This window comes from Periplaneta americana, chromosome 10 (genome assembly GCF_040183065.1).
Source record: "Periplaneta americana isolate PAMFEO1 chromosome 10, P.americana_PAMFEO1_priV1, whole genome shotgun sequence".
Taxonomy (NCBI): domain Eukaryota; kingdom Metazoa; phylum Arthropoda; class Insecta; order Blattodea; family Blattidae; genus Periplaneta; species Periplaneta americana.
In genome coordinates this window covers 181,207,887-181,231,847 of record NC_091126.1, presented here as the reverse complement: position 1 = coordinate 181,231,847, position 23,961 = coordinate 181,207,887, and the positions used below count along the sequence as shown (strand labels likewise).

The 23,961-nt window shown below is 35.3% G+C and overlaps 1 long non-coding RNA gene across 10 annotated transcripts in view; it reads left to right on the top strand.

Moving 5' to 3' along the window:
• LOC138708217 (uncharacterized) overlaps positions 1–23,961 on the top strand; it is a 50,692-nt gene that overhangs the window by 806 nt on the left and 25,925 nt on the right. For 4 of the 10 annotated variants that reach the window (XR_011334635.1, XR_011334636.1, XR_011334639.1 and 1 more), the window contains exon 2: positions 8,226–8,398. This is a non-coding gene — a long non-coding RNA (uncharacterized lncRNA). Of the gene's footprint in view, positions 445–1,789; positions 2,036–4,680; positions 7,852–8,225; positions 8,399–23,961 lie in introns of all 10 variants that reach the window. The other 6 variants (XR_011334632.1, XR_011334633.1, XR_011334634.1 and 3 more) reach the window with 4 other exon arrangements.

Genomic DNA, 23,961 nt, shown 5'->3' with positions numbered 1-23,961 from the left:
CAAGATTGTATGTAATTCTAACAGTCAGGAAAAGAAAATTATATGTACGCACTTTTAAGATTGGTAAGCTAGTACCTATCCGAACCCCCCCTAATACGGCTAATTTAATTGCTAGTTTTATTTTCTAACTTTCGACAAATAATGAACAATGTGTTGCATACAACTCGTACAAAAGTAGCTTCATTAAATCGTGGGTCTTAGATCACTCTCTCCAGTCGTGATCTAACTTTATCCACTTAGTAATAAAGCTTCACTTTTGTTCGCCGTTATAATCTAATTAACGAAGAGCCTGTCAAGCTTTATATGGTTAAGGGTATTCCATTTTTGTCTGAACAAAACCGGGACATCTACTATACGAAATAGTGACAAGAGGAAGATAATTATAATATGCGTTAAGAATCAAGTTGCATTATGCAATCGAAGCAAATGGATCAACCTATAAAAGTAATTATTATAGGTTAGCATTTTTATTGGACTTGTAGCAAAATAAGGTCAAACTGTTATCCTCCTTTTTATCATTAGGCCTATTATTTTTTAACCTTCCAGAGTACCTGTTAAATACCATATTGCAATTTGAAGAGCTGTCAGTTTAAATAACCTGTATATATGTGATTTATCGAAGACAGTTTTCCAATTTTTTCTAAAAATACGTGCCTAGCGATTCTGTATTACGAAACATACAAGAAAATGTGATTCCTCCAGGAAATTAGGGACATGGAATTCCTATTATCATAAGATCTTCTATAACGTAATAGCTATTTTGCAATGTTTTGGTAGCAACAAAATGGCGTCAGGTCCATTAAAGGGGCTTCACTCCGTCCAATGGTATTAAGATGCTAGTTAGTATATTCCGAATCTCACCTGACGGGTGGTCAACAATGACGTCACTCTGCAGGGAATAGGAACAAAACTGCTCGAAGGTTCAATGGCTTTCTTGGCGGCTGTACAAGTTGTTTGTGCTACACTAGCAAGATTTTGTGAAATTTCTGTACTGTCATCTCGTTCAAAGAAAAGAGAACATAAACAATTTATTTCTTGAACCGGTAGTAATAACTGGTCTGTTGACATGTTCCCTCATAAGCCATTAACATATTTTTGACGTGGTGCTCATTACAAACAATACAGCAGAACACACCGCCATGACACAACAGTGCACAATGTCATTCGTCTGCTAATTCCAGCCCTATACAAGAACCAATCAGATTCACTGATGGCGGCTGATGGAGACTGCCACCACCTCTGCAAGCTGATGGAACCGGTGTGACACTGGTGGAGCATCATTGACGTCATCATTGAAATTCGGAACACCGTGATGCCATCAGATTGCTCTTGCTGAGATTTGGAATACGCTCAGTGTCTACTCTATGTATTCTGTGCTCGTTGGGGAGGACAGTGTTATATGGGACCATTAAAGATTTGTATACCGCGAGTTACAAAGAGAACTTGTTGGTATACCGTAGACAGATGTTTATATTTAATATCGGGGGGAGATTGCAGCTAATATTATGGGGTAGATGTAAGATATATGTATACATGACTATATACAGTGAACATAGACCTACTTGAGAACAGTTGCTTCTGGAAATGTTTTATGCTGGGAAAATCATTAACTCCAAGGCCTTTTTCACACTGGGACACCAGTGATTGCAGTGAACACTCGTGGGTCACTGGTGTCGAACACAGCTAGTATTGCCAACTGATTAGTTAGTAGCTTCTGATAAAACAATTTGTGATTATCTAGTAAAATGGATTCGAGTTAGGACCTTTTGTTGTTACTGCTATTGAACAGGAGGAGGATGAAGAAAAGACGTTCATTACCCAGAAATTCACTGCTACGTGATCGGCCGGAGAAAAGCTTGTTTACACTCTGTATGATGACCAGAGACAAGATGACAGGAAATTTTTTCAGTACTTCAGAATGTCAAAAACTTCATTTAATGAACTACTAGAAAAATGTGAAAGAAGAAATGACAAGAATGGACATGATACTAAGGAAAGCTATCTCATCAGATGAAAAACTTTCTCTTGTGTTAAGGTACTGTTGTATTATTTTCTTTTATTTTGAGCATATTTGACAGATTTTAACTGATAGTAGTATATTCTATATTTTTAAATATTATAAAAATGTCACTGATAAGTTCATTGTTGCTCTTGATGTGCTGTTGGAAAGTATAACAAAGATTACTAGAAATGTTATGTGAACATTTGTGGTTCCTACATCTCAATATTTACTTACTTAGGTACTTACAAATGGCTTTTAAGGAATCTGAAGGTTCATTGCCACCTTCACATAAGCTCGCCATCGTCATATCCTACCTCCCTCAAATGCATTTTAATATTATCCTCCCATCTATGTCTCGATCTCCCCACAGGTCTTTTTCCCTCTGGCCTCCCAACTAACACTCTATATGCATTTCTGGATTCGCGCATATGTGCCACATGCCCTGTCCATCTCAAATGCCTGGATTTAATGTTCCTAATTATGTCAGGTGAAGAATACAATGCGTGCAGTTCTGTGTTGTGTAACTTTCTCCATTCTCCTGTAACTTCATCCCTCTTAGCCCCAGATATTTTCCTAAGAACCTTATTCTCCAACACCCTTAATCTCTGTTCCTCTGTCAAAGTGAGAGTCCGAGGTTCACAACCATGCAGAACAACTGGTAATATAACTGTTTTATAAATTCTAACTTTCAGATTTTTTGACAGCAGACTAGATGACATAAACTTCTCAATCGAATAATAACACGCATTTCCCATATTTATTCTGCATTTAATTTCCTCCCGAGTGTCATTTTTGTTACTGTTGCTCCAATATATCTGAATTTGTCCACCTCTTCGAAGGATAAATCTCCAGTTTTTATATTTCGATTTTTTACAATATTCTGGTCACGAGACATAATCATATACTTCGATTTTTCGGGATTTACTTCCAAACTTATTGCTTTACTTCCTTCAAAGTAAAATTTCTGTGTTTTCCCTAATCGTGTGTGGATTTTCTCCTAACATATTTACGTCATCCGCATAGACAAAAAGCAGATGTATCCCGTTCAATTCCAAACCCTCTGTGTTATCCTGAACTTTCCTAATGGCATATTCTAGAGCAAAGTTAAAAATTAAAGGTGATAGTGCATCTCCTTGCTTTAGCCCGCAGTGAATTGGAAAAGTAACAGAAACTGACTCTGCTGTAAGTTTCAGCGATACGCATTTTAATTAATCGAACTAGTTTCTTGGGAATATCAAATTCAATAAAAATATTATATAAAATTTCTCTCTCAACCGAATCATATGCCTTTTTGAAATCTATGAATAACTGATGTACTGTACCCTTATACTCCCATTTTTTCTTCAATATCTGCCGAATACAAAAAATCTGATCAATAGTCGATCTATTATGCCTAAAACCACACTGATGATCCCCAGTAATTTCATCTACATATGGAGTTAATCTCCTCAAAAGAATATTGGACAAAATTTTGTATGACGTCAACAAAAGTGATATTCCTCGAAAGTTACAACAGTCAGCCTTGTCCGCCTTCTTAAAAATAGGTGCAATTTTGGACATCTTCCATTGTACAGGTACAATTTCCTTTTCCCAAATAGCAAGTACAAGTTTATAAATTTCGCTAGATAATGCGCTTTCACCGTCTTGTATTAATTGTGCCGGAATTTGATTGATACCTGGAGACTTGTACTTTTTCAGATTTTCTATCGCAATTCTGACTTCAAAAAAGTGTGGGTTCCGGTATAAATGGTTCAGCAGTTTGTATTTGAATTTCGTCCCGATCATTTCTATTTGGCCTGTGTGCATTTAATAGTTGCCCAAAACAGTTTTTCCATCTGTTCAGGATTAAAAGAGAGTCTGCAAGCAAGTCACCATTCTTATCCTGGATCACATATCCTTTGCTTGATATCAATTCTTAAATTTCTTTATACTGTTATATAAATCTCGAACATTTCTTTTAAGTTTATTTTTTTTATCAGTGCTAAATGTTATGTATTGTTGAATATAACTTTCCATTGTAAATTAATATGGTAACAATTCCAAACCATGTCGCCATATATCACTTGAAATGCTATATATGTATGTATTTATTCACACTTCAAATGGGTATATACCCGGTGGCAGTGGTAACTAATTAGACTCAATAGTGACAATAATAAACACAATTAATAAAAAATGCAATTGATAATAAATTAATAATAATAATAATAATAATTATTATTATAAATAATAATGTAATTTAGAATTTTTTACAGTGGAAAAGAAAATATGCAACTTAGGTACCAATTTTATTTCTTATTCATATCTTTCTCATTGATATCAGCACAAACTTAGCTATAATTCTTGCCAAGCAGTCGTTTTCATCACTTTATTGCTTTAGTCATCGCTTTTGGACATGTGTAGAGGGCAGGTCACTGCTGCGTCACCGTAACTGGGTCAGACACTTCAGTGTCCCAGTATGAATGTTCCAATTCAAACAAATGTATCTCTATCAGTGACATCACCAGTGTCCTAGTGTGAAGAGGCTATATAATTAATAGTTTTATATTAATATTTCCATAACTTGTTTAACCTGTAATTGTACAGTGACATCTATCGCGTTGAAGTGTTATAGCCTAGAATTTTATGTAATAATTTATAACTTACAGTACCAGTATTATTGTTTGGTAATTTCCTAGAAGATGATACTCATGAGAAGATAGAGCCAGTAGTAGCGGAAATTGATGGGGAACGATTTATATCATAAATCATGACAAATGTGAGAAAAGTAGTAGCTATATTCCTTTTTTCTCTTTCTTTCCTTTCTCCTTCCCTCTTTTCTCCCTTTTTTTTCTTTATTTCGGGAAGTAATTCACATTTATTTTGGTAATTTCATAGAAGACGGGCACTTGGTTGAATATAGTAAGTATTACCAACTTCTTTATTTCAGAGTTAAATGTTAGTGATCTTTTAGTGACTTTTACATGTTAGTTCTAGGTATTTTGTGCTAGGTGTCGCCGTGATTTTCTTTTAATTTTATTGGTTATAGTTGTCATTTGTTCTAGAATTTTCGTTATTTTTGAATGGATAATGACGTTATCAGTTGTTCTTGGTTGTTTGACGTGAGTGGTGTTATGTTGTGACTGATGGCTAAAGCTATTGAAAGTTTCTCATTTTATGATTTTTGTGATTTTCTTTCGATTTGATTGGTTATAGTTATCATTTATTCTAGTAGAATTTTCATTTATTTTTAATGGATAATGACGTTGTCCTGTTGTTCCTGGTTGTTTGACGTGAGTGGTGTTACATTGTAGATTTGTCTGCATTTGTTGAATGCGCATCATCATGCTTACGAAAAGGCACTTTTCAGTGGCAATAATTTATTTTGTGTGCACAAGGTTGGAATTTTGAAGTAAGAGGGAAAGGAAGGAAACCGTGTTCTGAAATTTATCTATTAAATTTTGTGTCGATTTTGGTTTAGTTCTTTCGCTGGTGAAGAAGGATTGTGTTGAATGTTGAGAAGAAAACTGTTTTTCTGTGGTTTAAAGGAATTATTTACTGAATTTTCTGTAGAAGTTAAGGTGTAATAAGTGTTCAAAGAGAATTTCATTTAGTGTAAACACGTGGTTTATTTATGCAAAGTTGACTGTACGACAAAGTGTTGGTTTAGTTCTTTGTTGCCTGCATGGTTTAAGTTTAGATTGCCTTAAAGCCTGCGTCATATACTTGAAGTGAAGAGGTTGTTGTTGAAGATGTCGATGAGAATTGAATTTTATTTGATAAGATGATAAATTATTATGTTTTGTTTTGTGTTTTAGTGATTTTTGAGGGTAAAGTGCGGACGAAAACTGCCAGAAAAGTACTACCAACTATGAAGTTCGAATGCCACGAAACGCCAAAAAAATCGAAGGTGAAAAATTAAATATATTTTCATTTTTTGGAGGGCTTGTTCTTCTTTAAAAATATGAATATATATTTGATTTTTCATCTTTGATTTTGCGATGTTTGGTGACATTTGGACTTCATAGTTGGCAGAACGTTTTTGGTAGTTTTCATCAGCCATGTTGGATTTTGCCCGTCTTCTAGGAAATTACCTTTATTTTATATTTCTTTGTTTTTACATGTATTTCTTAATATTACATATAATAATTATATTTTAAGTTTTTTCTTTACCTCGATGAGAATAAATCACAGCTTTACCTATATTCTCCACATCAATGCTTTACCAACTGAGCTATTACAGCGAGTTTGAAGGTGTTACTAAAATGTTTGTATTGGTATTACATAGTCATAAAATATACAATAACAGATGCCGGTATTAATACCTTAGTTTTAATTCTGAAAAATAGATAACTTAATGCTACTTAACTCTAAAACTATGAAAACATTTCTAACTCATTGAAAAATACTAAACGAAACCTCCTTTCAGTTGCTTACAAGCAAACATTCTGATGGGAGCAGATAAAAAAGTTAATTTTTTGTTCTTTCACCTTGTTAATAATGTCAAAAGAAGTGCTTATACAAATTTGTCCACTCTACCCCAATTACGAGGGCCGTAAAAATAAGTTCGCCAGGGGCCATTAACAGAAAGAAAACACAGTTTCATTGGAAAAATTTATTGGAACAAACACAGCAATTGTTGAGCTATTTTTCGACATATTCCCCAGTGGAATTGAGACATTTGTCATATCATGGGATCGACAGAGAGGTGCAGACGGCTATCAAACGCTGGTTCCGATCCCAGGTGGCTGACTTCTAGACACAAGAATACAAAAATTGATCTCATGGTATGATAAATGTCTCAGTTCCAGTGAGGATGTGTTGACAAATAGCGCAACAATTTCTGTAACGGTTTCAATAAATCTTTCCATGCAATTGTGCTTTCTTTCTGTAAACTGCCCCAGGGAAAATCACTTTCTGGAGGGCCTCGTAATTATTGCGGTCAAGTGGCCAAAATTTGTATAAGCACTTGTTTTGACATTATTAACATGGTGGAAGAAAAAAATTTAACTTTATCTGCCCCCATCAGAATGTTTGCTTGTTAGCGAGTGTCTGATTCTGATAGCTCTGCCAAGTATGTCTACTGCAGAAAGAGCCGTCAGTAAATTTATTTGTTTATTTTACGACGTTTTATGAACTGCTATGTTTATCAAGCGTCTGAATGAGATGAAGGTGATAATGTCAGCAAAGTGGAAGTTAGCCAGCATTTGCTCTTACTGGGTTGAGGGAAACCCCCGGAAAAAACCTCAACCTTATAACGTGTCCAACCAGGATTGTTGTCGAAGAAGAAAGTGAACATACATGTAGTGGCATCGTGGTTAAAATAGGATTAATGAGGAACAATGCAAGTTCTGAAGAATTTGCTCAGCTTTACTGATTAATTCCAATTGCAGTAGAAGATTATGAAAATTGTGGTGATAATAAAAAATTTTCTAAACAAAGGAAATCAAATGAAGATATTCCCTATCTTTTCAAGTGCTTATGTTGCAGGAAAACTATCTCAACTGCTACTAATATATTATGGTTTCAGAACGCCAAAATTATAGTACAATAGAGCCTTGCATTAATATATTGTCAGATACATAATTTTACATTAGAAATAACAGCAACGTACACAGCATTTGCTCTTAATGGGTTGAGGGAAAACCCCGGAAGAAACCTCAACCAGGTTTTGAACCTGTGCCCACTCGTTTCACGATAAGACATGATAACTGTTAGTCCACAGTGGTGCAGGGCTGTAACCAGTTCAAAATATTGGAAAGTGGAGTGCTTAATGATTAAGAGGGGCCAAGCAATTGCACACCTGCTTGAAATACCTGCGTAATAACAACTACAGTACATATCAAGGGTTAAGAAGTGATACCTTGCAGGTGAGTAGAAAAGTTTTAAAAATTAATTTTTCTCAAAATAGAGACACATTTTATATAGGTAAATCTCTGATTTGCAAGATCTTCTACTTGAGGACAAATATTAGTTTATTATTCAATTTTGTGAATATAATAATAATAATAATAATAATAATAATAATAATAATAATAATAAAATCCCTACTGTATTGCATCTACTACCTGCAGCACGATGGGCCCCTATGAGTGAGCTATGTGCATCAAGATCCACTGCATCTCCTACCTCACAAAATTTGTTGCTCAAAATTTTCAGCACTCTGCGTATAATTCCAAATCAGATGGTATTTTTGTTTTGGTTCACATTACCAATAATAAATGTTTCCATATTATTTTAACAGGATGTAGTGAAACAAGAACCAGAAATACATGGAGATGTTAGCCATGTGAACAACTGACAATGGAAATTAATCCAGTCCAACCAAGTACTAGTAACTGTAATAGACGAACAAGGAGAATTCTTTTGCCAACTGTGTACCAAAAACTCGGACGCTTCTACTGCAAGGTATGGTTGGTGAGTAATATTTACTGTGATAAGCATTATTTAATCATAACTCATAATTTTACATTTTTTATATGCATTGATACTGATGCACTATGAATACAGACTTATTAGCATCACGATGGCATTATCAAAAGTACTGGAACATATTGTACACAACAAACTGGCAACATCCTTAAACCATAACGACTTATTTGACGATTACCAATCAGGATTTAGGACTGGCCACAGTGCCACAACTGCGTTACTAAGAGTCAATTAAGACATACATGAAGCTACGGATGACAGTAAACTGACTTTATTGACTTTACTTTATTTCAGAAAGGTGTTTGATAATGTTGATATTGATCTCCTTTTCTGTAAATTGAAAAACTTGGGTTAAACAAGTGCTGAGGTAGTTCCCTTTCCATTTTGCTTCCATACCTTCAGCTGTCTCCTCGGTAATACAACATAACTTTGATCACAATACGACAGTTTGACGCTAGTGTATACTCAAGCTATGTCTTGCATATGCGAATCTGCGACAGGTTAGGTTAGGTTAGGCTTATGTTATGTCTTGTATATACTAATCTGTGACAGCTTAGGTTAGTTTGAGCATTTGATATGTCTTGCAGGATTTTCAAATTCAAAGCCTGGTGTTTTTTGTGTAATGATGTTATCAGTACAGACTACCGTAATGGCCGATGTGGAAACGAAGTTACACTATAGAAATTTTGTGTCTATTTCATTATTATTTGTTGTGCTTCACTGTATTACAATAGTTAATGAATTAATACAAGTTTTGCGTTCTTCACATTATAGCATATCGTGTGTTTTATATTCCTACGTTCCTTTCTGCTAGGAATCACAATTTTTGCACTTCCATTACCATGCACACATGATTTACATTTCCGAACAATCTCCTTTCCTTGAAATATTTCTCTATAAAATCCTTAACTTTTGAAATCCATCTCTGCAAGAAATTCCTTACAAATTCGACCATTTTCATTTCCAAAATCACGGGAACTATCTCAACACTAGTTTTTCCAAAACTTGAATCTGTCTGATAATGTTGTTGTTTGGTTTCAATCCTACCTTCATGACCACCAGCGTGTACATTAGTTGATCATTTCTCTTCTGAATGGGGCATCACGAAATCTGGAGGTTCCTCAAGTGTTGGTGCTAGGTCCTCTACTATTTATGATATATATTAACGACATGACAAACACCATACAGCACTGCAGATACCACTTGTTTGCTGACGATTTACAGATCTGTACACACTTTCGTCCTGATGAACTAATTGACATAGTGGACACAATGACTGAAGACTTAAACTCTATCTATGGGCTCAGAAGTTTGAATTGAGGTTAAACCCAGAAAAATCGCAGGCAATTGTAATGGGACATCAGTGCTTGCTCAATACAGTTAAGAACAAAACCATACCAAGATGGTTAATAAATGAGGCCTTTATTAAGTTTAGCAACACTGTAAAAAATCTTGGATTATTAATGGACAGAGATCTAAGTTGGAAAAGTCAAATGACTCACATCTGTAAGAAAGTATTTTCACTGCTCCACTCTCTAAATCATTTGCGAAGTTGTCTGCCTCTTTCCATAAAAAAAAAAAAAAAACATTGTTCAATTGCTAGTGATGCCCCATTTTGATTACTGCTATTATCTCTTGACAGATATAACTGTCAATTTAACTAAAAGACTAAGTGTTCATAATGTGTGTCTCTGCGTCATCTGCAATACTTTCTGTTCTGTTTAAAATATTACTCACTTCTACTCCAAAATATCTGATAACCTGCTTTGGATATCTTACAATGTTATAGAACCAACATCAGGCCTTACTATCCATTTCTCATCGCCGTACCTCTTTCTATTCATTCTCTTTCACCATGTCAGTTTGTCGCCTGTGGAACTCCTTACTTCGTCATATTGCCGAGCAATTATTTAATTTAAATTAAGAATTACATACTTTTACATGGAATTGATATGTGAGTGTTAGGTTAGTCTCTGTGTTTGTATAAGTTGTCATTTAGGCCTATTATAAAGTACAATTAGGATATAAATGGTGAATTACTTAATTATGTATCATATTTAGTGAATATTTCATTATATGTAAGTGTGTTAATGTGCAAGATAATGATTTTATATTTAAGTATTACTATTAATATTACTACTATTGTTATTGTTTTAATGTATATTTCACTTCTGGTACTGTGGAAGAGAAGGCCCCATGGCCTTAACTCTACCAGAATAAATTAAAAAATAAATAAAAATATGTATAATAAGCAGGGAAAGGAAGTTCATGCCCTAAAAACGTGAAGAATATGTATGCAATTATGCCGTAAAATAGATAAATTTGCTACAAAATATGCATTATCAGTCTGAGATTTTTTTAACAGAATAATAAGGTATAGGTAACTTACGTTTAGTCTATGGATTTTGAAGTGCTTGCCTCATTGCTGAATGCTCCATTTATGCTGTTACAGTTCACAACTAAGCAGTGACATATGTTTTCTGTTGTCATTCTTCGCCTGTTGTCTCTCAGCATAGCTTTGTAGCGCGAAAAACTTCGTTCTACGTCACAAGAAGTAAGAGGGGCTTGCACAAAAGCTGTGAGCTGTTCTATAGAAAATTTTGTTTCTTTTTGGGGTGTTTTTCCTTCGAAAATATCTTGAATTTCTTTAAGTTGATAATAGCCAGGGTTTTTGGAAAGAATATTTGCTGTTTTCTCGTTCACTTTATCTCCTACATTTCCTGGAACTGATGTTAAATTGGCTATTGTTCTATCGAAATCTACTGAAGACTGCAGTAAAGAAATACCAAATGCTAACTTGAAAGGCTCCCTATGAGGGCGTCATCGTTATGTTCAAAATTCATAAACATAAATTAGTCGTGTTTACGACTTTACACACGTTTAAAAATGAGGGAAAGACAAATAAACATACATAATGTGCAGGTTCCTTGCATAAATGTTAAAATATGATGCTTTTATATATAAAGGCAAAATATGTACTTTTATGCACAATAAAAGTAATATCATTGTATTCAGAAATTTGTGATCCATGTAGATAATCTTTCAGCAAATTCACACAATGATAGAGAACAAATATGCAAATGCATGAACTTCCTTTCCCTAATAATGAGGCAGTAGAAGGGTTTCCTCTTCTCTCTTCCTCGCTATACACTGACCCCAGTACACATCATGCATGAGTGGCCCGCCGTAGTGGTGTGCAACTTGAAAATGGATCACAGTTCTGCCATCTATCCGCAGTATGCGGAACCCAAATCACGCAAGTGAAGTGGGTAGGCATTAGATACACACACAAGATCAGGCCAAAACTTTAACATTTTGGTTCCTAACTTGTAATATTGTTTTCTTTTTTTAAATAACTCATGAAACTTTGATTGTTATACCTCCGAACATGGATGCAGCTCCAGGTTTTATGAAAATGGAAGAGTATCCAATTTACATATGATGCTGGAAAGGAAAGATGTTTTACAGATAAAATAGTAAATTTTGATTTGCCCTTGCTCTTTACATCACTGATGTAGTACCAAAAACTTTTATTTCTAATAATAAGCTACTCCTGCTTCTTTTTAAAAGTTGTTCCACCACTTGAAATGCAAGTTCTTATCTTTTGGCACCTACATAATGGGCAGTCGGCGGACGTTGCAGGTGTAAGCTTAGGAACATTTCAAAACTTTGTTCAATAATTCTTGGTCCCATACCTCTGTATATACATTTACATAACATATTTGAATCGGTGAATTTAATATAATCAACCCACGAACTTCATTTGTTCCTTTCCTTTCTGTAATAATATTACCAGTTGCCTCCGACTTGTAGTTTTGTGGCTGTTACCAAACAATACAAAACAGGGAAACAGAAGTATCCCAAAGTGCTTATTTATATCTGAATTGTTTGAATCGTGATGTCTGGCAGGGAGAGATGCTAATTCTTCTCTTAAGAGGCTGATGGTTGCAGTATAGATATGAAGCAGCTGTGAGTTCAAAGAAGGCTGCTAGGTTCAGAGCTCAGCAAATACAACATATAAAAATGGCATTTGTTGTACACATAATGCACAGGTTTTCTTGAGATATTCTTCCTCTATAGTTCCATAACCATTCATTGCTTCATGTCAGTGGATACATTGTAGGGAATGTTTGCCTGAAAAGAGATATCTTTCATATATCTATTTCTTCCTACCTGTGTGATTAAAGCTGGAATAGTGTGATTCTCTCCAGTTCCGATGATTGTGACGATCATAACATCATCAATGCTGAAGATGATAATGAGTGTCTGCAATAGATATTCATTTCCTGTTGCTCTTGTTGTCAGAGAAGACAATTCGAAGTTGCTTAAAGACACAGAACCGGAATTAAGATTTTGGCCCGAATTCTGTGTGAAAATTTGATTTACAACAATATCTTGCTTATTGCTTCTGTTATATTAAACCCCTTGGTGACCATTTGAAAAACAAATTGTGGTGGGAGTGTGGTACAGTTGAAAAGCTGTAACATTAACCAAGTGTTGTTGAGGGGTTTGAAATATTTTTGAAGAGCTTGAAACTGAGTGACTTGCCCTGAAACATATTTTATGAATTACTGTTTGGTGTTTGAGGGCTTTCACTATGAGCATATATATTTATGTTTGTTAAATAAAACTTAAATTATTAGAAGGAGGAACAAGAACGTGGTTTATAGTATACAGAGCATTGATAATGGGACATGATACATTTGGAATTTCATTTATACGTTCTCTGCTATACAGATATTCTACAGCCAAAATAAAATCACTTTCAACCCTCAGTTGCACACTCCTCTCTGTCATATTGCTGTTCACAATGTATGCATTGATCTGATCAGGAGTTATGTAAGTTTTGTTATCCGTGTGGTGGAGTTATATAAATTGATTCTGTGATTGATTATTATATTAAATAATCTCAAAAATTTGACAATAGTGAATGTTTATTAAACAGATTTCAGAACGAGAACGTTCATAACAAGCACAATATCTCATACTGATGTACATGAATACTTTAACTATCAGTGCCTATACATAAAACACCTCTCTCTTCTTTTTAGCACCAAACTAAATAACAGTAGGACTACATTAATTGTAAGACCTCCCTCGAATGAGAGTGTAACCAACAAATCTATAAAGAAAATAATTTCGTTAGGCCTATATTTACTGGCAGAACCATTTGATTAATCAAGGATAGAAGTTTATTCAGCTATTGAATGAATGCTTCAAAATTTCTTTTTCCACCGAAGTCACATATTTCATTAATTTGATGTTACACCCTTTTTCGAGGGAGGTCTTCAATTAGAACACTCAATACTAAATCTAATTTTAAGAGTAGTCTGTTAGGAGATTTCACAACTATCCCTGAGGATGAGGTTTTGAATAATTGTTTTTAAAATTGTCCTTATGATTGAGTTTTACCCCCTTAATTAATTTAATTTACAAAACTTACCACTAGAGTAGCCTGTCTAAAATGACAAAGTATACTAACAACATGTAATAATATTAAACAATAAAAGAAGTACAAAAGCATGAATTTAGGGTTCATACAACAATAAATCATTGAAATTGTGTCCTGTTATTATATAAATGATATGTTAAAATCTATGATTTTATATTTTCAGCCGTGGACTTGAAATTAACTTCATCTCTTGTATGTATCCCTCCTCCTCCTCCCTGAATCTGATAAGAATTAGGGCCAATATTTTTGATAATTTTTCCCGGGATTCAATGGAAATTTGGAATTTTTTGAAACATTATTTTATGACCAATATGATAAGATGGACGATTTTTTGCTGAGCTGTCAAAATAAGTTTATGTCTTTTGTTTTGTACTCTAATATTTTCTTATCTTTGGTGGCACTAATTTCTTAAAAGCACAAGGAATATTAGTTCGCAAATTTCTACCTATTAAAATAGAAGCTGAAGAAATAACATGTTCTCTAATCTCCTTCCATCATAAGAAAAAAGCAACGTAAATAGAAGCAGGTGGTTACAAGTACAATGATTGGTGCCTGACCGCATCACCTACAATGCTCTCAAAGAAAATAGTTCCCTTTTGTTTAGCATCTTTTGTCTCTGTTCTCATACAGATATATACATTCAAAACATGTGATACAAAATAAATATCTTACACAATGGTTGATTCACTGCCTGATATAATTGCAACCAGTAATATAAATTCTGAGTATTTGCATCTTCCCACATTTATAATGAATAGTCAGTTTGCACGACAGTTTGTGTTGCATTGCTTGCCTGAAATACTGTGATTTTGGCTGATCCAATCACAGTGGCAGGACTGAGTGATATTATCAGACATTCTAAAGGTAAACTGTTATGAAATGGGGAAAAGGGAGTAGTGCTGAATGTCTATAATAAGTGTGTAGAAAAATATGCCACATTAACAGTAAAGGAAATAATGAAACTGACTTCGGAGTTTACTGTTTTTCTGAGAGCAGCATTTATAAAAATTGGGATGAAGTTAGAAAAACTGGGATGTTAGCAACACCTGGAAGAAGAGGAAAAGAGAGAAAATGTGCTAGGAATATGTGACGAGATTTTAAAGTGTGCAGTTCACCATAAAGTGCATAATTTTTTCAGCAGAATTAACCCCCTACTTTAGACAAAGTCCTTCGAGCCGTTAACAATGATTCTAATTTTCCGGATTTTAAATGTACGATGTTTCATAAATTATTGTTGGACTATGCGGATGACGTGAATATGTTAGGAGGAAATCAACAAACGATTAGGGAGAACACAGGAATTTTACTTGAAGCAAGTAAAGCGATAGGTTTGGAAGTAAATCCCGAAAAGACAAAGTATATGATTATGTCTCGTGACGAGAATATTGTACGAAATGGAAATATAAAAATTGTAAATTTATCCTTTGAAGAGGTGTAAAATTTCAAATATCTGGGAGCAACAGTAACAAATATAAATGATACTCAGGAGGAAATTAAACACAGGATAAATATGGGAAATGCCTGTTATTATTCGGTTGAGAAGCTTTTATCATCCAGTCTGCTGTAAAAGAATCTGAAAGTTACAATTTATAAAACAGTTATATTACCGGTTGTTCTTTATGGTTGTGAAACTTGGACTCTCACTTTGAGAGAGGAACATAGGTTAAGAGTGTTTGAGAATAAGGTGCTTAGCAAAATATTTGGGGCTAAGAGGGATGAAGTTATAGGAGAATGGAGAAAGCTACACAATACAGAACTGCACGCATTGTATTCTTCACCTGACATAATTAGGAACATTAAATCCAGACGTTTGAGATGGGCAGAGCATGTAGCATGTATTGGCGAATCCAGAAATGCATATACAAGGTGTTTCAAAAATACAGGGCATAATTTCAGGTATGTATTTCCCACATGTAGACAATCAAAATAGTTCATTACAACATGTGTCCGGAAATGCTTTATTTCCGAGTTATGGCCTTCACAACATTGAAATTCACCGGAACCATACCTCATGTTTTAGAAGACACTCCACTGATCAATCGTCAACACATTCACTTCTTGCATGATGGCGCTCCTGCACACTTCAGTCGTACGGCTCGCCGGTACTTGGATTGAAGGTTTCCTGATCGATGGATAGGTAGAGGTGACCCAATTGCTTGGCCTCCACGCTCACCTGATATAAACCCTCTCTATTTCTACTTGTGGGGCTATTTAAAATCATTGGTTTATTCGTCTCCGGTGCCTGATTTGGAATCCCTTCGGAATCGAATTGTGGCATGTTCTGAGGACATACACAATACTCCTGGAGTTTGGGATCGTGTTCGCAGGTCAATGAGACATCGATGTGAGGTCTGTATTCAAGCAGGAGGTGGACATTTTGAACATCTTCTGTAATGACAACGACCTGTGGAAAGAAAAACGTTCCGGTGAATTTCAATGTTGTGAAGGCCATAACTCGGAAATGAAGCATTTCCGGACACATGTTGTAATGAACTATTTTGATTGTCTACATGTGGGAAATACATACCTGAAATTATGCCCCGTATTTTTTAAACACCCTGTAGAATGTTAGTTGGGAGGCCGGAGGGAAAAAGACCTTTGGGGAGACTGAGACATAGATGGGAAGATAATATTAAAATGGATTTGAGGGAGGTGGGATGTGATGATAGAGACTGGATTAATCTTGCTCAGGTAAGGGACCAATGGTGGGCTTATGTGAGGACGCAAATTAACCTCTGGGTTCCTTAAAAGCCAGTAAGTAAGCAAGCATTGGTTTTTCTTTTGTAAAAAGAAACCGTGTAAATATAATTACCGACAGGGACAATAGTGTTTCATGGAGACGAGATTATTTGAGGGAAATAAGGAAATACAGAGCAGAAAATCATAAAATATATTACTGCGACGAAACTTGGGTAAATTGAAGGCCACACCACTGCGAGAGTATAGAGGGATACACACATCAAGTCAAAGAAACAGACATTTCTTCTTGGTCTGTCGACTGGTCTCAAAAATCCAACTGGTAGGGAAAAGGTTTTAATTATTCTGCTTATGGGCAGTGATACAGGATTTGTGGATGGAGGCCTTCTAATGTTTGAATCTAAGAAGACCGTTGACTACCACTAAGAATGTATTCAAACAGTGGGTTTTAGATATTTTGACTAAGCTGGAGCCGGGTAGTATAATGCGCTGTATCATAGTATATGACTCCTCATGCTGTAAGCCAGGCATGCCAGAAATCAGACGCTAAATGTGCAGTTATGTGCGCAGATCGCTGATCTGTGCGGACTGCATCATTCAAGCGTTGCTCTTACCAGTTCTTAGCTGGAGGGGTGTACAATAATCTATTCTGTGCTTCTAGGGTTGGATTAAATAGACATTTGGATATTATAAACACACTTAGCAGAAGGAAAGAAAAAAACACAGTTATTATCAGTGTCTATATTTGACAAATTGTAACACAAGAAACTTCAGGCTTACTCAGTTATACTTCACAAAGTAGTGGTTTGTAAAGCATAATTTATTAATATGATTTTTATATAATAGATAGCAGTAGATCAAATGAAAATTGGAAAGGCAGCAGGAGAAGATGGGATTAGACCAGAGATGATAAAAGCAGGAGGTACATTCTTAACTGAACAATTGAAGGAATTGTTCAACACAGTATGGAGGGAAGAAAGGGTACCGGTGGATTGGAATCGAAATATTTTTTATTTCAGTAGGTTATTTTACGACGCTTTATCAACATCTGAGGTTATTTAGTGTCTGAATGAGATGAAGGTGATAATGCCGGTGAAATGAGTCCGGGGTCCAACACCGAAAGTTACCCAGCATTTGCTCATATTGGGTTGAGGGAAAACCCCGGAAAAAACCTCAACCAGGTAACTTGCCCCGACCGGGAATCGAACCCGGGCCACCTGGTTTCGCGGCCAGAAGCGCTGACCGTTACTCCACAGGTGTGGACGAATCGAAATATAATAGTACCAATATACAAGAAGGAAGACTCAACAAAATGTGAAAACTATGGGGCTATATGCCTGGTAAACACGATAATGAAGATAGAGACAAGACTCCTGGAAAGTAGACTGAGAAAATATATGGAAAAGGATTTTTGCCTTAAGAAATATTACGGATGAATGGGTAAGTAAAGGAAAATCAGCATTCTTAGCATTCCTGGATCTACAGGCAGCTTTTGATTCGGTACCAAGGGAAGAGATATGGAAAGTTTTATACAAAAAGAAAATACCAGATAAACTAATAAGAGTAATAAAGACCACTTTTAAGAAAACTGAAGGCATTGTGAGATTAAAGGATATAACTTCTAGACCTTTTCCGATGGAAAAAAGGAGTAAAGCAAGGAGACTGCTTAAGCCTTCTGCTATTTATGACAGTTATGGATGAGGTGATGAAGATCTGCAAAGAAAGAACAGCAAAATCAGTAGTAGGAATGTGGAATTTAAGACCATTATACTGTCAGGCCTTAGCATACGCAGATGATTTAGTATTAATAGCTGATACTGAACACAAACTTCAACAAGCTGTTATAGAATGGGTAGAAACATTGAAGGAAAGAGGAATGAGACAAAATTATAATAAGACTAAAGTTATGATAATAGCAAGGACAGAAGATCAGATAAAGAGATTAAGATTGAAAGCGAGGGAAAACAGCTACACCAGGTGGAAAGTTATGGATATTTGGGAACAGTGATACATCAATCTGGAAAAATACAAGAAGAAATACGCAAGAGAATTCAGAAAACTACAAAAGCTTATTATTCATTAAGTAGATGTGTATTAGGAAAAGAAGAAGTAGAAGAGGAAACTAAAACAAGAATGTATAAAACAGTAATAGAACCAATCCTTACGTATGGCAGTGAAAGTTGGACGATGGCTAACAGTGATACAAGTATGATAAATGCAATGCAAATGAAAAGTTTGAGAAGAATTGTAAAGAAAACATGAAGAGATAGAGTAAGAAATGAAAGGATAAGAGAAGATTTAAAAATACAATCAATCCAAAAGACAATAGAAGATAAACAACTGTCATGGACACGTTAAAGGGATGGATGTAGATAGGAAAGTACGCCAGTTCATGGAAGCTAGACCCATAGGAAGAAATACAGTAGGAAGACAAAGGACAACATGGGAAGAAGAAATAAAACGAATAGCATCTAAGAGAGGAAAGACATGGAGTCAGTTAAATAGACTGACAGAGGATAGAGTACAATATAGTAGATGGATCCTAGGAAATACCCTAACACCACAATAGTGGTATACTAGGAAAGTTGAAGATTTTTATATAATATTTGAAGAAAAAAATATTGCAGTAATTTCGAAACAACAAAAAACGAACAAGTATTTCATTTTACTTAGTAGGTACTAATTATTTTAAAGTAATAGACCCTACTCTCTCATTGTTTGTCGAGCATTATTATTTATTGGGACCACTGGTACACAAATATTGAAGAAAATATTATACTCCCAATTAATTACATGCAGTAGGACATTGTGAAATTTTTACACTGAAATCATTTCCTTGCTGTATGTTAATATAAATTAACATTAATATTAATCAAAAATATAATTTAAGCTTAGAATTTCAATTCACATATAGTTTATTTGGAAAACTTCTAGAGCAAGTATCGACAAGTTGGGAGCATTACTGAAAGAAATTAAAAGTGTATTTCACAAGCTGTGAAGCAACGATATTCTCTTTATGTCAGGTTTAAAGATTTATTAATGTAAGTATATTAACATAATATAGTGACGTGAGATGGAAAATTTGCCATTACATATTTTTCCAGAAAATTTTTCCGCCTTGCAAATAGTTGCTTTCTTCGATCCTTACAACCTCAAGATCCTCACGTGTATTCCTCACTAAATTCTCATCACTTACCAGCTTATGAAATGAAAATCGTAAGTCGTCTAACCTTTGATGGCTGTGTTAGTGCAGACTCCAAAACAATGCCATTGTCAAGTTCGTTTTGCCGTGAGAGTACTGATTAAGAAATAAACGCTGGCAGTATCACATTTTGAGAACTTTACTAATATGGTCTAAGCTGTCACAACACTATTACCTAGACATGGGCTAATGAAAGCCTTTCATTTTAAAATAATTATTGTTGGCTGAGGAAAATATTATAACAATTATGTTATAATATTTCGTAATTTCTCTTCTTCGTTATCTGTGAACTCCCCACTTTATTTATCATAACTCATTTACAGTCACAGTCAAATCAGCACCCGTACTGAAACAAAAGCTGATTTGCCGCTACAGGTTCTGTATAGCCCTGTTGCGCTCCCCTCTAAGGCGATTCACTTCCTCCAGGTAGGGGAATAGAAAGTGCACATCGCACAGAGACAACTGTACAATGTGCAGGGTGTTGGCATGCCTGGTGTAAACAGAAGATTGTTGACTGGCTCACATCAAAAAACATGCAGTTTGACACAACTGATTACTGATGTGAAAGTTGAAGTCTTGAAAACAGCTCAAAATCTTGCAGAGCAAAGTGTGAACAAATATACGTCATAGATGATCTTTATGTAAGTCGGGAATGTATGTGTTAAGACTTCCTCTTTATCATAGCCACCTGAATCCCATTGAGTTGGCGTGGAGTCACGTAAGGATTATGTAGTCCAGCGTAACATGATGTTCAAATTACGTGAGATGCGGGAACTTGTCCACGCTGCCTTACAAGAGGTCACAGCCGCGATGTGGCAACATGTCAGACATGTGATTTCTGAAGAGGAACGGATGTGGAAACTCAATGGAAAAGTGGACCATGTGATGGATAGTTTAATTATTAACATCGAAAACAACTCTTTTTCCAGGGATTCCAATAGTGATTCTTATTTGGGAGTAAGCCTTCTTCATGAAAGTAGCAATGACTAGAACATCGGTAAGTTTTTCATTTTTTGTTTTGCATTTAATAATAATAATAATAATAATAATAATAATAATAATGATTTATTTAACCTGGCAGAGTTAAGGCCATACGGTCTTCTCTAACACTCAACCAGGAGTAAAGACTGCATTACAAAAACACTACAAATTTACAAATTACACTACAATTTTACACACAAAAGTGAATAAGATAATAATAATAATAAAAAATAAACAACAAATAAGAAGAAATCGGACATAATATATAACATACAGAAAGAAAGAAAAAAGCATAATAATATGTGAACAGCAGGTCAAAATAAATGAGGCATACAAAAAAAAAGACAATTATTCATAATAATAATCATAATAAATAAGAATAGTAATAATGATGATGATAATAATAATAGTAATAAAATAGTGCAGTACAAAGTATACAGTGAATACAATATTTCTAAGTACACACAATAAGGAAAATTAAGATTATATATAGCTCAACTTATCACATTAGAGATATAACATTATCGGAAAATATGAAAACAAAAATATAAAATAAGTTGAATATCATTAGAACATAAAAAAAATGTGAATACGTGGAAACATGCAATACAACACTTGTCATAATAGTAAGTTAGTTTGGCAACTCGTCATAAGATAATTTTCTAACTTTGGATTTGAAAGAATTCAATGTTCGGCAGCCCTTGACTTCAGGCGGCAGAGAGTTCCAGTGACGAGAGGTAGCAACAGTGAAGGATGAGGAATACAGAGACGATGCATGAAGTGGAATTTCTAGCGTGTTATCGCGTTGTGATCGAGTATTAATATTATGATAGCGAGAGAGAGTATGAAATCGAGCGAATAAATAATAGGGGGATGAAGAGTGCATAATTCGATATAAGAGAGAAAGTGAGTGCAGATTTCTCCTCTCATGTAACCTAAGCCATGATAACTTCTTGAAAGAAGGTGAGATATGATCATAGTATCGAACATTACAAATGAAGCGGACGCACGCGTTATGAACACGCTGTAGTTTCTGAGCGGAATCAATCCTGAGATCACTGAACAAAACGTCGCAATAATCGAAGTGAGGTAGAATGAGTGTCTGTACCAGCGTCTGTTTTAATTTAGATGGATAATGATACAATCTTTTTAGTGAATGGAGAATAGAGAATGCCTTCTTACATGTATATTTAATATGCGTATCCCAATTGAGATTAGATTCGAAATGTACTCCGAGATTTTTTACGGTAGAGCTAAATGGGATGATTGTTTTATTCAGTTTCACAGGTGGAATATTCAGGTCGTTGACTTCAGGAATTAATCTACGGTTCGCGAACAGAATAGCCTGTGATTTACATGCGTTTAGGTTAAGCCCAAATTGTAGAGACCAGGAAGAGATGGAATCAAGATCTTCATTCAGACTATTAATGCTATCGTTTAGTGCGTCGGGACGGGCTGAAATATACAATTGAACGTCGTCTGCATATATTTGATATCTGCAGTGCTTAAATGAGTTGGAAATTCCATTTATATAAATAGAGAAGAGCAAGGGGCCTAATACTGATCCCTGAGGAACTCCTGTATCTACAGTATGCCAGGATGAGAAACGATTATTAGATATGACACGCTGCTGGCGGCCAGTAAGGTAGGAGTACTTCCAGGTGATAGCACTATCAGAAAGGTGTAGCGTTTGTAGTTTAGTCAATAGTAGATCGAAGTCAACAGAATCAAAGGCTTTGCTATAGTCCAATAAAACTAGTACAGTAGCCTGTTGTTTATCCATGGCTGCGCGTATGTCCTCAGTAACATTCAACAAAGCAGTAGAAGTGCTATGGCCATTTCTGAATCCTGATTGTAAAGGGCCTAAAAGATTAAATTCTATTAGGTAGTCTGACAACTGCTTATGAATGATGCGTTCCAGAGCTTTAGATAAAACGGGAAGAATGGAGATTGGCCTATAGTCTTTTGCAGAAGTAGGTGAATTTACTTTAGGAAGTGGGCGTACCAAGGCTGTTTTCCAGAGTTGCGGATAAACAGATGTGATAATTGAAGAATTGAAAATATGAGTTATTACGGGAAGCACGACATCGACTAACTTATTGATAAAGACTATGCTTATGTTATCAGTGCCTTGTGCTTTAGATTTAATGCTTTTAAGAGCCCTTCTTACTTCAGAATCAGTAATGTGCGAGAAGAAAAATTTTTCGCGAGAAGGTGGAGGATTAGCTAGGAGAGTATTAATTGTATTTCGTTTTGACTGTTTTTCAGGTCGTATAGTGGGAGGTGAGGTAAAGTATTCATTGAGTTTATCAAGCGGTATGTTTATAACTTCAGCTTCTGATGCTTTCTTCCCTACTCCCATATCACGTACGTTATTCCAAAGACACCGAGGGGGAATGGACGGGTCGACGAGACTCAGGGCGTGACGGCGTTTAGCATTCCTAATGCTTTGTGTGGTTTTGTTTCTAAGTTTTTTGTAGTTGTTAAAGTTTTCGGCAGATTTGTTGTGTCTGTACTTCTGGAAAGCAGCGTCACGTGACGTCATAAGATTACGAATACTGTCATTCAGCCATGGGGCAGGTCGGTGAGTGACACGTCTCTTCTTTAAAGGTGCATGTTTGTCGAATAATTGTATTACCATGTCATTAAAGGTGGCAACTTTTTCGTCAACTGTGATTAAATTAAAAATAGTATGCCATGGCATTTGTAGGGCGTCAGAAATTAGTTGGTCGTTGTCAATGCCTTTTAGATCTCTGTAAGTAATTACCTTAGCTGCATTTTTTGGGCACTGAAGAGAGTACTCGGCAAAAATAAGATCATGACCAGATATTCCCGGAACTGGTAACTGTCCTGAGGTTAGAATTCTATCAGAATTATTCGTAATGATTAGGTCAATTAAAGTATCAGAAGTAGGTGTGTGGTGGGTAGGATTGAGTGGAAGAATTGTTAGATTGAAAGTTTCGAACAAATTACGCAGTTCATTAGTCCCATTTGATCTGACAGCCAGAAGATTAATATTGAAATCCCCCATTTAGTACATTTAGTGACGAGCTTTCATTATATGTTTTTATTAGTAGAAGAATTAAACAGGTAATGACGTGTGGTTGCAGGAGTGTGTGAAGCGAAGATATTGTTATAGGAATAAACATTTCTTGTTACGGTATTAAATATCAAATTGAATTTCCAATAATTTAGTGTACTGTAATATTTTTCAAA